This window comes from Panthera uncia (genome assembly GCF_023721935.1).
Source record: "Panthera uncia isolate 11264 chromosome C1 unlocalized genomic scaffold, Puncia_PCG_1.0 HiC_scaffold_3, whole genome shotgun sequence".
NCBI lineage: Eukaryota > Metazoa > Chordata > Mammalia > Carnivora > Felidae > Panthera > Panthera uncia.
This window is the reverse complement of record NW_026057584.1, coordinates 111,232,677-111,248,405: the sequence shown is the minus strand read 5'-3', so window position 1 is coordinate 111,248,405 and position 15,729 is coordinate 111,232,677. Positions and strand designations below refer to the sequence as shown.

General features: G+C 41.9%; 1 protein-coding gene and 1 pseudogene across 1 annotated transcript in view; both read left to right on the top strand.

The window, feature by feature from the left end:
• The first annotated feature begins 1,618 nt into the window (after positions 1-1,618).
• Positions 1,619-15,729, top strand: part of LOC125911449 (uncharacterized) — a 78,199-nt gene continuing 64,088 nt past the window's right edge. Inside the window, exon 1 of the mRNA XM_049615303.1 lies at positions 1,619-1,947. The gene's annotated coding sequence lies outside the window, so the exon portion shown is untranslated. The remainder of the gene's footprint in view (positions 1,948-15,729) is intronic.
• LOC125911994 (uncharacterized) lies at positions 14,484-14,579 on the top strand (annotated as a pseudogene).

The window sequence follows — 15,729 nt, the reverse complement described above, 5'->3', positions numbered from 1 at the left end:
GAGCCTTGGCTCCTCATAGGGGTTTGTAGAGAGGACACCCTGTTGAGTGTTCAGTGTCATGTCAGAAAAGCACAGAAATGGGCAGGGCAAGGAGACTTTGGGATGTGTGGAAGTTTTCCGTACCCTATACAGAGGTCCATTCCCTTTCCTGTCCACAGAGGCAGCTCTGACTGGGGCCCCAGGACCCTAGCTGCTAGGTACAAGCACAACAGCCACCTCCTCCTGGGGTGCACCCAGAGGGCTGGCCCAGGTCACCTTTCTTCACAGAACCTGAAGGAGATTCACTTCAAATAACATAGGAGAGGCACTGTAACGTCCCACCTTTCCTTGAGTTTAAGGTACACTTTAAAAAAATTGCTTAATACTTTTGAAATCAAGATGCACTTATACTTGATGTGTACGTTTAAAAGTGATTTATTGGGGCGCCTGGGTGGCGCAGTCGGTTAAGTGTCCGACTTCAGCCAGGTCACGATCTCGCGGTCCATGAGTTCGAGCCCCGCGTCAGGCTCTGGGCTGATGGCTCGGAGCCTGGAGCCTGTTTCCGATTCTGTGTCTCCCTCTCTCTCTGCCCCTCCCCCGTTCATGCTCTGTCTCTCTCTGTCCCAAAAATAAATTAAAAAACGTTGAAAAAAAAATTAAAAGTGATTTATTCTTCCTTCTCAAAAGTTGTCATTAACTTAGTGGCATCTTTGCATTGAGGAAATAGGATAGTTGTAAACGTCACATATGATCAGGAAACATAGTGTGTGACCTCCCTGGGAGACCCCAATTCAAGCCCCCCCGCCCCATTTGGGGGCCTTATAACTCCTAGATCAGGCCAGTCTAGCCCATTGAGGGTTCTCGAAGGATCCTGGAATGCATTCTTCCAAGACATCCTCAAAGTGACACACAAAGACAGTTGGACAAGCCTCCCTGGCAAGAAGAAACAGATTCCCCCAAAGTCCCACAGAAGCTCCTTGCCCCAGTCCCCAGAGCTATTCATATCACCTCTTACTAGAAGTGTGTGTAGTCAGCATGTTTTTGTGTCTGATAGATAGAGCAAGAGCCATGTTGACAGAGTGTGTGCAGTCAGCATGTTTTTGTGTCTGATAGATAGAGCAAGAGCCATGTTGACTGAGTGTGTGCTGTATCCTTCTTCATGCAAATTGAGTCACCTCTCAGGGCATTTCAGGGAGCAGGCACTTCTGGTGACCCCTATGGTCTGGAGTCTGCCCAGAGAGCTGTTGGCACAGGCAGTGGCTGGGCCACAACATTCAAGGATTGTTTTTCTCTGGGGACTGGCTTTATGCTCCTCCAATGAGCCAGGTCCTGGGACCCCCTCCAACTTGTCTATCACCCACACCTCCCAACTCCAAATCCCCCCAAATTTGCCCAATGGCTGTCTCAGAACACACGGGCTCCCTCTGGCCCAGCTGCATGTGTCCTAACACAAGTCACAGAGTAAGTAAAACACACCACCAATGGGTAGCGGGGACAGACCATAGGAATGGCAGAGCCTCTAGAAGGGGTGATGTGGCAGCAGGCAAGCAGGTGTTTCTCATAACAGAGGCCTCATTTTGTAGATGCAAGAGTTAAAACTCAGGGGTGGTGAGCAGAGTGGTGATGGGGGAACAAGGAAATAATGGAACAAGATCCAACTTCAAAACCCCCACTTTTATGCATATTGGACAGCCCCCAGCAATTTAGGCTTTTCAGTGAGACCCTTTCTGATGACATTCTGAGGTCATACAGGGCCTTTGTCATGTATGTGCTTCTGTATCAGAAGAAGAAAACTCCCTGTGCAGGGTGTGATGTGCTACAGGCCCCACCATGCAGCCTGCACAGTGGCCTCAGAGCCCCCAGGTCCAGGCCCTGCCTTGGCTAGGACCTGGGGCTGCCATGCCTGCAGATCCGCTATAAGCCCTATTAATAGGTCTGTTCTGGTGCAAAACTGGAATAGCCACCCTGGTAAGTCCCCCACTCAGAGCTCTGGGAAGGTACAATGAGATGTGAAGTTCTCCAGGTTTGTGCACTGTGTATGGCACTAATCAAAAGTGAGGTGTACTGACTGGTATTAAAGTGCAGACATGTTTGCACTTGGAGAAGGACAAGTACTGCCTGTAACTGGGAAGGGATAGTTTCTCCATGACCAGAGGTTAACACACACCTTTCCCTTGCCTGTAGTAGGGTGGCAGGTTGAGGAGGGAGGAGTGATCCGGGAAAGGCAGAGCAGTGAGGACACAAAGCAGGATGCATCCATAAATGGTGATAGACATCGTCTGCCCACCACGGGCGGTTGATGCGCAGCTGGTATGTGGATCATTATTTCAGTTGTTGGGAGAAGAGCCTGTGCAGGTGCCTCACCTAGCTCTAATTTACATTAGGGGATTGTACAGTGTTGTTTCTTGGGCAGCTATGTTTTTTCAGAAAAAGGAAAGCCACACTTTTCTCCATGAGATGGACAACTAGGAAATGTGGGCAAGAGTGTGCCCCAACAGAGCCTGGGAGCAGTTCCTTCAGCTTGGGGAAACCTCTTTGGCTAAGTCTAAGGTGAACAGGCTACCCTCACCCTGCCAGGAACAGGATCTACTGCCAGGGTTTGGATGGGCGGCTTCATGCTGTCTCTGGTCCAGGAAATTGGAACAAAGCAGGCCGTGGGCCTCGAGTGTACCTGCAAAGCTTCAGGTCAGAGTCCAGCATTTTGTGGGCCACATGAAGAGCAGAGTGACATCACCAACACAGACACTACTACTAATTATCCTGGTTACTGCCATCATCAGCTCACCTGTGATCTAGAGCTAGTCACCGACCCTTGCAGGGCCTCTGTGGTAATATGAGGATATGAAGACTCACTGTGCCAGTCTCCTGGGGATTCTATAATGTTTCCAAAACGTGAACATTCTATAATGTTTGTACACGCAGAGATTGGGTGTCAGAAAGACCTCATCCAGATTTAAATGCCACCAGTTATGCCATACCATACTTATGCAAGTATAGCTTGAGCAGATTGCTGTTCTGAGCCTCATAAGGATCCTGTAGAATAAAGACAATACTACCTGCATCCTTTTAGGTTTAAATAGTGTATATAAGGTACAGAGGATGTGGTGAGCACTTCATACATAGCTATTTTATTATTATAGGTGTTATTTTTATAATAGGAGAGACAAATTTCTCCAACTTTACAGTTTTTACTCAAGAGTTTGCTGAGCAGCTGCTCTGTGCAGTCCCTGTAACTGGGGTTCTGGAAGGGCCGAGACATTTTGTCCACTAGACTACAAGTCTAGCGGGAGAGACAGATCAGCCAACAACAGCAGCAGCAACAGCATCAATGGCAACAATAACAGCAACACCAGTGCAGCCAGGGACTGAACCCAAAAGTGGTCAGAGTTGGGGACCAACTCTGAGAGGAACACTCAACCCTGCCTGGGGCAAAATGGAGAATCCTGGGGAACCAGGGATACTGAGAAATAAACAGACCATGATGCAAAAATGTGGGAGTCACTAGTGTCAGGGGTGCCTGCTGCCTGGAGAAACTTAAGGCTGCATGGCTAATGTATACCTGAGGGAGACTCTGAAGAGTAAGCTGGAAGGAGCCTGGTGAGGCTGGTAAGGACAACATTCAAAAAGGCAAATAATCAGAGAGGGTGTGTATTGTGAGTGTAAGAATCTCAGAAAAATCACAGGGTATATGCTGGGACATGGAAGAGATCGTTCTGGAAGCAGACTAGGGCCAGGATGGGCCTTAGCCTGGACATTTCCTGAGGGCAGTGGAGACCCAGAATAGTGACATCAGATGTGGGTTGTGTAGAGCACAAAAGATGATTGATTGGGAATGAAGCCATATTGGACCTTACCAGATGATAATTCAAATCCATAAAAGGAAATGAAGAGAATCAGAAATGGTAAATAATAAGGTTAATATAACTAACTCTAAATATATATTTCTCTCAACTTTTAAAAAAATATAAAATTGTATAAAATAATAATTATAACAATGTGTTGGGTTAGTAATATTTATAGACACAAAAAAATTAATAGCACAAAAAAGGAAGTATAGAGCTATATTGAAGTAAAGTTTTTATGTCTCACTAAATTAAAATCATATAAATCTGAAGCAGATCCTGGTAAGCTGAGTATTGTAAGCACTTAAGAAAACAGCTAAGAAAATATGGTTAAAAAAAAGCACTAAAGGAATTAAAATGTCATGCTAGAAAATATTCTAAATGCCAGGAAGGAGGGGCAGAGGCACAAAAAAATATGACACATAAAGAAAATAAGAAACAAAGTGGCAGATATCATCTAAAGCAGAAATTGTCAGAATGGATAAAAAATAAAGAGGGACATTTTATAATGGTAAAAAGGTTGATCCATCCTGGGGCACCTGGGTGGCTCAGTCAGTTGAGCATTTGACTTTGGCTTGGGTCATGATCTCTCAGTCTGTGAGTTTGAGCCCTGTGTCGGGCTCTGTGCTGACAGCTCAGAGCCTGGAGACTGCTTCAGATCCTGTGTGTCTCTCTCTCTCTCTGCCCCTTCTTTGCTCATGCTCTGTCTCTCTCTCTCTCTCTCTCTCTCTCTCTCTCTGTCAAAAATAAATAAATATTAAAAAATTTTTTTAATAAATTAAAAAAAAGTTTGATTCATCCAGATAATATAACAATCACAAATACATATGTACTTACTAACCAAGACCCAAAGTACAGGAAGCAGAAATAGGCAGAATTAAAGGGAGAAATAAACAATTTAATAATAACAGTTGGAGACTTCAATATCAGACTTTAATTGATAAAATAACTAGGCAAAAGATTAACAAGCATACAGAGGTCTTGAATAGCACCATAAAGTATTTAGACATAATAGACATCTATAGAGTGTTACTCCAAACAAAAGTAGAATGCACATTCTTCTCAAGTGCATATGAAATATTTTCCAGAATAGACCACATGTTGCATAAAACCAGCATGAAAAATGTAAAAGGATTGGGGTGCCTGGGTTGCTCAGTTGGTTAAGTGTCTGACTTCAACTCAGGTCATGATCTCACAGTTGTGAGTTCGAGCCCTGTGTTGGGCTCTGTGTTGACAGCTCAGAGCCTAGAGCCTGCTTCAGATTCTGTGCGTGTGTCTCTCTCTCTTTGCCCCTCCTCCCTTTGCATTCTGTCTCTCTCAAAAATAAATATTAAAAAAAATTTTTTAATGTAAAAGGATTGAAATCATACAACGTATGTTCTTCAATTAAAATGGAATTAAGAAATCAATGACTGAAGGACATTTGAGAAATTCATTAAATATGTAGAAATTAAATAACATACGTTTATTTTTTTAAGCAACACACTTTTAAATAAACAATAGATCAAGAAAAACATCACAAGGAAAATTAGAAAATACTTTAAGATGGATAGAGGCAAAATCACGAGTTACCAGAATTTACAGGATACAGCTAGAACAGTTACAACTTAAAGGAAAGTGATAGCTATAAGTGCCTAATTTAGAAAAGAAGAAAGAATGAAGAATCCAAAAAGGAAATTTAAAAATTCCATTTATAATAGCATTAAAAAGAATAAACTATTTAGGACTAAACTTAATCAAGGAGGCCAAAGGTTTATACACTGAAAACTGTAAGATGTTGCTGGCAGAAATTAAACAAGACAAAAATAAGTGGAAATACATTCTGTGTTCATGGACTGGAAGACTTAATATTATAAGTGACAACACTACCCAAAATGATCTATGCATTCAGTGCAATCCCTATCAAAATCCCAATGACATTTTTTTGCAGAAATATAAAAACGCATTCTGAAATTCATACAGAATCTCATGCAACTCTAAATAGCAAAAATAATTTTGAAAAAGAATAAAGTTAGAGAAGAAAAACATAGGAGTAAATCTTTGTATCTTGGGCTGGGCAGTAGTGTCTTAGATAAAACACCAAAAGCAAAAGTGACAAAAGAAACATACAAATTTCGTCTTATTCCAGGGAAAAACTTTTATGCTGCAAACATAAAAATATGATCAAGAAAGTTAAAAGTACACAGAGTGGGAGAAAATATTTGTAAATCATATATCTGATAAGAGATTTATATCCAGGATATATATTAAAATATATAAATAAAATATATAAATTATTCTTATATAAATATAAAAATAAATAAAATATATAAATAAATATGTAAAAATAAAAAATATATAAAATAAATATATAAATATGTGTGTATATATATACACACACACACAAGCCTTAGAACTCAATAATAAAAACACAGCCCAAGTATAAAACTAGGGAAAAGATTTGAATAAATATTTCTCCAAAGAGGCTGTATAAGTGGCCAATAAACACATCTACATTTGGTCAGCATCATTAGTCATTAGAAAAATGCAAATCAAGGGGCACCTGGGTGGCTCAGTCGGTTAAGGGTCCGACTTCAGCTCCCATCATGATCTCATGGGTTCGTCAGTTCGAGCCCCTCATCGGGCTCTGTGCTGACAGCTTGGAGGCTGGAGCCTGCTTCTGATTCTGTGTCTCCCTCTCTCTCTGCCCCTCCCCTGCTCACATTGTCTCTCTCTGTCTCTCAAAAATAAATACATGCAAAAAAATATTTTTAAAGAAAAATACAGATCAAAATCGCAGAGATACCATTTCACACCCACTAGCATGGCTCTAATAAAAAATATAGACACAAAAAAGTGTTGGTAAGGATCTGGAGAAGTTGGAACCCTAATACATTCCTGGTAGGACAGTAAAATGGTGCAACCAATTTGGAAAACAGTTTGGCAGTTTTTCAAAATGTTAAACATAGAATTGCCCCATGTTCCAGCAATTCCATTCCTATGCGTTTATCTAAGAGAAATGAAAGCAAACATCCACGCAAAGACTTGTACACAAATATGCAAAGTAACTTCATTTACAATAGTCAAAACCTGTGAACAACTCAAATGCCCATCAGCAGTCAAGAGGATAAACTGTGGCATATCCACACAATGGAATACTTCCCACAACAAATGAATGAATTATTGATACATACAACATGGACAAATCTCAAAATAATTATGGCTAGTGACAGGAGCCAGTCACAAAGATAACATGATGTACAATCCCACTTATAGGAAATAACCAGAATTAGCAAGTCTGTAAAAACAGAAGGTAGGGTGGGATTGAGGGTATGTTTTTGGATGTGTAATAGGGAATGCTAGTAAGATTTCTTTTGGGGGGAAAACATCCTCAAAGTAGACTGTGGTGATGGTTGTAGAACTTGATGAGTTTATTTTAAAAAATCCAATTGTCTACTTTAAATGGGTAATTTGTATGGTATGTAAATTATACCTCAATAAATATTTTAAAAGGTGGGGAGGTATAAGTGACAGCACCTGCATTAAATGCCTTCCATTTGATGGCAGAGACATGAAATGGCTTTGTGTTCTGGGAGTGGAACCAGTCAACTGGCCAGCATTTCTTGAACATCTCTGTCACATGTGGAACTCAAACAGTGCTGTAAAATACCGAAGTTGTGTTCCTTGTCCTCACAGGAGGAGCTTGTTTTTAAACAAGGGTTTGATTAGGAAATTTATCACCACAATTTAAGATTTTGAAGAATTCAGAGAGGGTTAGCATAGTCATAAACAGGCATCTCAAAAGAGGAAAATGTTTGCACTGGGCCTTTAGAGATAGGTTGGCTTTTGGTAGATGGTGGGGGTTTAGAGAATTGTTTTCAAGTGCTCCTTCCTTGTACAACCCTCGCAGGTGCCTTCTGAGGCAACTCACATGCTGTTGGGAAGCTCTAATTGCTGGAAAGTCTTTCCTTGTGTTAAGTAGAATCTTTCTCCTGCTGATAATACTGCCTTACCATTTATAATGCAGTTATTATTGCAAGACTGTGCTGAGCATCAGAAATAGTATCTCAAGTAATTCTTCCCATATGGGATAGGTGATGTCATTATCTTCCTCATCATTATCATTATTTTCCAGATGAAAAAAATCTGGCCCTTCAGTATTACATGAGCTGCCCACAATCACAGTCCCAGATCTCTTCTCCTCATGTGCACCTGTAGTACTGTCACTAGTGGATGTTCTTTCTTTCCTCTAATCCACACAGAACACGTCTAATTTCTCTTCCATGTGATAGTTAATAAAGGTAAAGATCTTTATCTTTTTCCTGCCTTTTAAGCCATTTTCCCCCCTTGGAGTTAAACAAACTCAGTTGCTTAATCATTCTTTATTTAGCATTGTTTTGAGATTCTTTCCCATCTTATTCACCATTCAGTGATCAAATCTGTCAGTCTTTTACTGAAGCATGGGCCTCAGAACTGAGATTAGTGTATTATGGCCTGACTAGCCCAGGAGCATATGGTACTGACCTCATTCTTCTCCTGTACTAGCTGTGTTTTTGATGCATCCTAACATAACCTTAGCTCTTTGGGCAGCCACATTCCTTTGTGGATTAAAATCCCTGCCAAGTTAGGTCCAGGGACCTGAACAGAGAAACCTTTTTAGAGCTGAATAAAAACACTGGGCCTGCTGTAGGATCTGGATGAGGTTTGGACCCACCAACAGCAGGATGGCCTCATTCCACCTAGAACCAGCCTTATACACAAAGAGGTGGCCATTCACATGGTACTCAATAAAATAACTCCTACTATCTCTCTTCCTAGAGCCACATTATTCTGGTGTCTGATACTTTTATTCTAGAATCCATTTCCCTGCCTTTTTCAGCTTCTAGTGACTGCCTAGATTCCTTGGCCTATGGCCTGCTCTACCTTCATAAGCATCACTTCATCTATGCTTTCAGCATCATATGGTCTCCTCCTCTGATCCTCCTTCATCCCCTTGAGAAGGTCCATGATGATTACAGTGGGCCCACCTGGATAATCCAAGGTGGTCTTCCCATCTCAACATCCTGAATATAATATCTTCAAAGTCCCTTTTGCCATAAAAGGTGACATTCACAGGTCCTGAATATTAGGAAATGAACGCCATGGGTGTTATTATTCAGCCTACACAGAGTTTTGTTGGAGAGGATAATGTGATAAACTGTCTAATTCATGATTTAGAAAGACCGGTCTGGCGACAGAGTGGGAAGAATAAGGCTGGAGACCTGAGAAGTACTTTGGAAGCTGCCAGTAATGAGAGCATACAACTGGATCAGTGGCAATGGGACAGAGAAGAGGATATATCTAGAGCACTCAGGAGGTATAACCCACAGGACTTGGAGCCAGCTAGGATGTGGGATGAATGAGAGAAGAGGTCTAGAAGGGCTCACTCAGGGTTTCTGCACTCATCAGATGGGCTGATGATGGTATCAGATGGCTGATTGGTGAGTAGGGAGTACAGAAGGGGCAGAGAGAGATGGTTTGTTTGGAACCTGACTTTGAGGTGTCTATGAGATAAGCAATGAGACCTGGTAGGCAGTTAGGTCTGTGGGTCTGGAGAGGAAGGTGGTGACAGCCGCTTGGTGTGCTGAGCACACAGACAGCACTTGAAGCCACAGTAGACCAGATGCCCCAGGACTGTCTAGAATTAGAGCATAGAAGCTGCCTAAGGGAGTGGGGGCAGGGACAATGGCTTCCACAGTTAGGGAGAAATATGGGTGTGGGAGGAAGCCAGAGAGGCAGGGGGAGCACCAGCAGAGTATGTTCTGTGTTGGAACAGAAAGTTGATGCATTTGCACTCAAACAGAGCCCTTCCTCCCCGGAGGAATGGCCACTTCTTATCAAGTGAAACCCTGCAGGAAAAGGGTAGAAATGGTTCTGTGTTTTCTTGTTAACCTTGAGGGCCAGAGGCTCTGGCTGGGAACTGGGTTGTTTCTTGGACATTAGGTGCACGCACACATAGAAGGAGCTCAGTGAGTCCCTCTCACTGGAACTAGTCATGGCTAAGAGGACCTGTTTTGCTCTCAGGCTTGCCCTGGCAACAACTGAAAAGCTCTATTATTTGCCTTTCTGGGCACATTCACTGAAGAGGCTCAAGGTTTTGGTGCAATGCAGAAGTCTCCTGCCACTGAGAACAATATTCATCCTCTTCCGTCATTCCACTACAAGGGCACAGTGGAGAAATACTTCTGCAGGAGAGATCACTGGCCTTTGAGACTGTTTCTTCTATATGTGTTGCTGCCTTTCCTTTGTTCATGTTCCTTCCCAGCCCTGGGAAGAAAGAGGAGATAAGAGGATGGGACAGGTGAATGTTGGCAAAATGTGTAAGGACAGGCCTAATGGAAGAGGTGAGACTTAACATGTCCCCTGGGAATAGGATAGGCCTTTTGGTAGAACTGGATAGTCAAGAAGGGGTATATTTCAGATGGAGGGATGGGCATGTTAAGATGGAAAAGCAGAAGTGGGCACGAAGTGTAGAGGGGTGGGCCCAGAGATTGATTCAGCCAGAGGGCATATATCTCCTGGCCATGAGCTGCTGTGACACTGACCTAGAGAGGAAGCAGAAAAGGGGCTCTCTGACCTTGCTCCTTCCTCTAGTACAGAGCATTGCTTCATGTTTGAATGGTCCTTATTTTCCTGCATCCATTCCCAGGTAAGCCTTTCAGAATTGCGTGTATTGAGGTGAGCGAAAGAAAATTAAACAAGCTCCCAAAGTCATGGCAGTCAGGGTTAGTTCCAAGATGGAAACTGAGGGGGAGGGAACTATTTGAGTGCTACTTACGTGCGAGGTGTCTAAATACAGGTTGTCATTTGGGGCACCTGGATAGCTGAGTCTTAAGCGATCGACTTCAGCTCAGGTCATGATCTCGTGGTCCGCGGGTTTGAGCCCCATGTCAGGCTCTGTGCTGACAGCTCGGAGCCTGGAGCCTGCTTCAGATTTGGTGACTCCCTCTCTTTCTGCTCCTCTCCCACTTGTTCTCTGTCTCTGTCTCTCAAAAATGAATAAATGTTAAAAAATTTTTAAAAATGCAGGTTGTCATTTAATTGTCAGCTTTCTAGGACAAGTGCTGTCAGCCTTACTTTGTAAATAAGGAACAGAGATTCCGAGGTCCTAGGTAACACTGTAGTAAGCATTAGGATAGGGGTGGGGGTTTCCTAGAAGCATGTCTGCAGCCATGGAATGTCAAAGGAAGAGCAACTCCAAAGACATTACCATATAATAGTCACTTCAGTTTACTGACAGAAGACCTTGGTTCATAAAGAGGCCCAAGGGACCCAGCCTGCGGATGAGAGAGCTGTGGTGTGGGTCAGCTGTCTGAGCTCTACACTGGCCTTGGACAAGGGACTTTTCTAAACCTCAGCTTCCTACACTCAGAGCTTTGAAATCCCCACTAATGTGCAGATACTTTGAGAAGTCTGTAAGAAAAAACTCAATTTAACCTTAAGGCATTTTCCATAATTACCTAATTGTCAATCTCATCATTTGTTTTCCAAATCCTGTGGACCCTGCCTCAGGATATGCTTCATGCCAGCAATCTGGGAAACTCAGGTCTACTCCCCCAGATCCTGGGAAGACCCTCCAACTTCTTGTTAGAAATCAAAGAAGTTGGGACCACCTGGATGACTCAGTTGGTTAAGCATCCAACTTCGACTCAGATCATGATCTTGCAGTCCGTGAGTTCAAGCCCCACATTGGGCTCTGTGCTGACAGCTCAGAACCTGGAACCTGCTTTGAATTCTGTGTCTCCCTCTCTCTCTTCCCTCTCCCCCCACTCATGCTCTGTCTCTCTTTGTCTCTCAAAAACTAATAAACTTAAAAAAAAAATCAAACAACTTGACTCACTCCCTTACAGTTCTCCCACCACTGGAGCAAGAAAAAGGGAGAGACCTTATCTCCCTGGCTTTGATGTTAATTCTTCCTTCACAATCCACAAAACATGTTGGGCATAGCAACTGGTGAAATGTGGTTTCAGATCTTGGTGCATCACCTGTCAGCTGTTCACCTTAGGTGAGTACTTAACCTGGCAGAGCACAAACTGCATATCTGTAAAATTGAGCAATGGTGCCTTGCAAGGCTGCTCTGCTCTGCTAGGCAGTGCACCTAGCAGGAAGGGAACTGCTATTCTTTCCCTGGAGGGAATAGGCTTAGTTTTCTAAAAATGACTTCAAGCTTATTTCAAGTTGTTTACCTTGTTGGTAAGGGTTAATGGGTCTTTCTTTGCTGATTATCAAAATGCAGAGCCTAGGCTTCAGGGAGAAACTGGGGCGGGTATGTGGAGAAATGCCAGCCTTGTACCAGGCACACCCCAGTTTGTAAGCCTTGCTTTCAAAGACTTCTGCAGTCTAGAACTTGCCCTAGAAACTAAAAATAGTTTTGTACTAAAACTAGGAGTGTGTGATTGACAGAAGATGAAATTTTGAAATTGAGATTGTTTTGGGAAACCTGGCATTATTGACCTCTGTACCCACAAGCTCCTCTGTCCTAAAGGAAAACCCCTCTTGTTCCCCCACCCAAGCCTCTTGTCAGCAGAAATTACTCCAGAGTTTGGCTCCTTCTATTTCCCAGCTTTCCTCTTTGAGCTACTTTGAGCTGAATTATACCAATTGTGTGTCCCTTCCCCATGACCACTGGGTACAGTTGCAGTCTTACTGCTGGAAAACTCTTTTGTCTAATGTTTGCAAAGTTCTTAAAGGGGTTTCTAAAGGAGTCACTGAGAAAGAAGACTGTCTTTCTGCCAGTTCCTTACAAGAGGGAAGAATTTCCCTGTTGTTTTGGGATTATGGATTACAAGAAGATACAAAGGAGTAGAGGAGGAAGAATGGGCTGGGATATCAGTGCCATATGTGTAAAATGGGAGCACCAGTACCTCACAGGGCCATGATGCAATTTGATGGGATGGGGTCAGGCCTTCATGGTAGCCCACCTTCAAAGAGCAGGGGCCACCTCTGTTAGGCTGCCCAGGAGCACCTCCTGGCCTGCAGCTGTACAACAAATGTTGCTGGTACCATGTCCATATACTCCCCCATTGCCACTCATCCACACACTCAGTGTTAGCTTGTAGAACATGCTTTTAAAGGCTCCAAAGACTGCAAAGCTCCAAGTCTGACAACTAATACAGGGCTAACTGTGGACACTAATTTTCTTTTATTGCCTTTCTTAATCTTCAGAGGGATGGGCACACACAGGCTTGGAGCCAAACTGCCTGGGTTTAAATCCTGACTCACCACTTCCTAGCTTATGTGACCACGACCTAGTTACTTGATTTCTCTGTGCCCCATTTTCATCTTCTGTAAAATGAGGATATAGTACCTACCTCATATGGCCGTCATGAGACTCGTGTAAGGTATAGGTTCAATAAATATTATTGTCATTTCTCTAATTTTATGAAAGAAGAAAAGAAGACTCAGAGATTGACACTATTACCATAGCTATTCGTGGCAGAACTAACTAGGACATGTGTCTGATTCAGTTATAGTCCTCCCTAGTATGCCAGCTCTTTCATGGTCAAAGAAATGAATCCCACTGGTAGGAGATCAAAAACCATATAGAGTAACACTGGGAAGTGTGTATGTGACAGCAGGTGGGTAAGAGTGCTCCGGGGGTGCAATTTGGTTCAGTGATACACAGCCTTGGATTTCCAGGAAATAACTCCCAGGTTCCCTGGATAACCTGCATTGATCAAGGCCCTTTGCAATGAAATGACAACTATTTTGGGTTCCTTACTGCCCCCTGGTGGTAACAGATCACATGGGGCTCTTTCCCTAACAAATGAAAGCAGGAGGCTATTTTGAAATTGGCTTTCCAGATTAATGAAGAATTTTGAACTTTTTGTTTCTCTGTTTTAGCCTTCCTGGCACCTTTGGCCCAACAGCATAAATTAGTTCCTGTTTTTTTCCCTTTATGAATTAATGAATAGTTTACTAACTGCTTGACCCCAGCAAGCTACCAGCCTTTTAGGGATCTCCCCATCTGTAAAACCAGCATCTCAGTCTCACTCAGACACCCCATGATCAATTCCATTCTGTTCGTTTTTATTTTCAGCAAACCACAAGGTGGCAGTACAAGAGTGGGTTCCCCTGTTTTCTCCCCAAGTGGTGGGAGAAAGAGGAATTGTTGTGCATGCAGCATAGAGCTAAAAGTTAGTCTTCTACCCCAGGTCATGGCTACCCAGGACATGGTTAGGCTCAACACTCAGGCATGAGTCCTCAGTGTGATTTGCCTCTGTCTGTGTGTGCCTTCTCTTTCTTTTATGGCAAATAGAGACAAAATTTGCTCAGACTTCCTTAAAGGGCACCCTGAGGATTCACAGTAGCTAGTGAGTAGGGATAAGATTTTTTAAATAATTAAGTTAAATTTGGGGAGGGGGAAAGTTATTATGGATTCACATACAAGTTATAAGAAATAATACAGAGGGCTTCCATGTACTTTTCACCCAATTTCCCCCGATGACAGCATCTTGTAAAACTAAAGCACAATATCACAACCAGGGTGTTGACGTTGATACCATCAAGACATGTAGTACTTCCATTACTACAGGGATCTCTCCTGTTGCTTTTTTTATAGCCATACCATGCCCCCTCTTTAACCAATGACAGCTACTAATCTGTTCTCCATCTCTATAATTTTGTCATTTCAAGAATATTATAGTGCTCACTTCGGCAGCACATATACTAAAATTGGAATGATCAGAGATTAGCCTGTGCAAAAATGATACATAAATTCCTGAAGTGCTCCATATTTTTTAAAAAAGAATATTATATATGTTGCCATTTGTAACAACATGGATGGAGCTAGAGAGTATTATGCCAAGTGAAATAAGTCAGTAAAAGAAAGACAAATATCATATGATTTCATTCATATGTGGAATTTAAGAAACAAAAGCAACAAAGAGAAAGGGGGGGCAAACCAAGAAACAGACTGTTAACTATAGAGGACAAACTGATGGTTACCAGAGGGGAGTTGGGGGGGGGGATGTGTTAAATAGGAGATGGGGATTAAGGAGTGCACTCATGATAAGCACTAGGGGTTGTAAGGAAGTGTTGAATCACTCACTATATTGTATACCTGAAACTAATATTACACTGTATGTTAATTAACTGGAATTTAAATAAAAACTTAAAAAATTAAAGAATATTATATAAATAGATTCATACAGTATGTAACACTTAGGTTTGGATTTTTTTCTCTTAGCATAATTCTCTGCAGATTCATCCAAGCTGTGTATATATCAGTGGCTGTTGTTCCATTGGATGGATGTACCAGTTCGTGTAACTATTTACTTGTTGAAGGACATCTGGGCCATTTCTAGTTTTGATCTATTATGAATATTAAGCTATTTTGAATTTGAGCTATTATGAATAAAGTTGCTATGGGCATGCATTACAGGTTTTTGTATAAAGGTAAGTTTTAATTTCTCTGGGATAAAGGCCCAGAAGTGCAGTTGCTGGATTGTATGGTAGTTTGTGTTTTTTGATGAATGGTTCCATTTCATCTAAGTTGTCAAATTTATATATATAGAATTATTTGTAGTATTCTTATCCTTTTGATACTGGCAGGGTCTCCTGTTTCATTTCTGATGTCAGTAATTTGTACCTTCTTTTTTCTTTGTCAGTCTGGCTAGAGCTTGGTCAATTTTACTGACTTTTTAAAGGACTAGCTCTTTCACTTTATTGATTTTTCTCTATTGTTTTTGTTTTCCACTTCATTGATTTCTGCTGTTTATTATTTATTTCCTTCTATCTTAGACTTATTATTATTATTATATTTATTATATTTATATATATTATTTATATTTATTATTATTATTATTATTATTATTATTTATTTCCTTCTGTTTTACACTTATTTTGCTCTTCTTGAACTAAGTTCTTGAGATGGAATTTAGGTTATAGA